The sequence below is a fragment of the Cicer arietinum genome, chromosome 7 (assembly GCF_000331145.2).
Source record: "Cicer arietinum cultivar CDC Frontier isolate Library 1 chromosome 7, Cicar.CDCFrontier_v2.0, whole genome shotgun sequence".
In the NCBI taxonomy this organism is placed as follows: domain Eukaryota; kingdom Viridiplantae; phylum Streptophyta; class Magnoliopsida; order Fabales; family Fabaceae; genus Cicer; species Cicer arietinum.
The window spans coordinates 62,112,232-62,113,752 of NC_021166.2; the positions used below are offsets into that span (position 1 = coordinate 62,112,232).

At 31.2% G+C, this 1,521-nt stretch overlaps 1 protein-coding gene across 1 annotated transcript in view; it reads right to left on the reverse strand.

Moving 5' to 3' along the window:
- The window catches only part of LOC101509032 (actin-related protein 4-like), a 25,270-nt gene that overhangs the window by 20,206 nt on the left and 3,543 nt on the right, over nt 1-1,521 (reverse strand). The gene's annotated exons all lie outside the window — the stretch shown is intronic.

Here is a 1,521-nt window from a genome sequence, read left to right on the forward strand (position 1 = left end):
TCCTTTCTTTTTATCCTCTTTTCAAACCCAAACATCATCCAGCACAACAAAGCGTTTTTTAATGTCATTTTCAAAGTCCTTACCTGGTCCTTCATCATGATGATGGGTACTCTGTGTCTGGAGAAATTTAACGGATGCATTCTGCAATGCCTTATTCTGATGCTATTCAACGCTGTAGTATCTGGATTGGCATTTAGCATGATATGTTCCGAGTGCCGTTTTATTCTGACTACGTTTTTGACGTGGTTTCTACCTTTTGGTATCATTGTCATTTTTCAATGGAAAATGATACTATGCCAAACTTTGGAGGTTTTGCATAACATTACCAGTCTATTCGCGCACGACACAAGACTTCATCTCATCTTCACCCCGGTAACAAGCTGTTTGGGAAACTGCATCTTGACCCCGTTAAGAAACTGCTTCACCTGGGTAAGCAACTTTGTGAAAAACTGCTGGAACAATGTCGTAAATCAGAACCGAGGAGGAGAGATTCTTCCGGTAACTTTATGAAAAACTGCTGGAACAATGCCGGAAATGAGAACCGAGGAGGAGAACTGGTGCATTCTCAGGGTTTATTTCCTTTTATTGTTATTTGTTTTTATTGTTATTTCGTTTTAATGTTCTTCCGACTAGGGGTGGTGGACATCGGGCTTTATTTTATTTTTGCATATTTGGTTTTTGATGGTGGGATATAAAACATTTCGATTATCACATTTGAGTCTTCTACCTCTTTCGAATAGTTATTACATTATTTCTACAAATTATATATTAATATTATTAATTTTATATTATATATTAATATATAAATTTAAAATACACAAAAAGTCACTTGCCAAAAATTAAAAAAAAAAAGGCCAATTTATTAAAAAAAACCAGCCACAAGGCAGTCCAGCCCAACAACAGAAAAGTCCAACAACTCACTCTTCACTAACATAATTATCCATTCTCCAATAGTACCATTTTCGTTTTCGCATATCCACCATCAGTACAAACGATTCGTTTTGGCGTGTATCCGTTAGTACCAAATGGCGTATCCATTTCTACAAATTAATACTTTTTGAAAACAAATTTTATTAAAGATAATGAAAAACAAAATAATTATTTCTTAATTATTTTAAAACAAACAACTGTTTTTGACAATCTAATCAAACTGACAAGAGTGTAAGATGGGTGAATTTTCATAGGAATAAATAAATATGGAGTTGAACAAAGATCTATCATCAAAATTGCACTAATCTTTAAAAGTTTGATGTAAAAAGTGCTCATTAGTCAAATAATTTATTTTTTGGAAATAAAATATAAAATACGCCACTCAAAATTAAATAACTACAAATGTACATACGATAAATTGAGTTAAAATATGATTTTAATTATTGTTATATTCAAACTACAACAACTTGACATTTTGTACTACACGAATAAATTTTTTGCTTTATAAAATTAGAATAATATACCCAAAAATATACAAGTAAAATAAAACAAATGGAAACCTATTTAAAAATATATACTGAGTACTTTTTT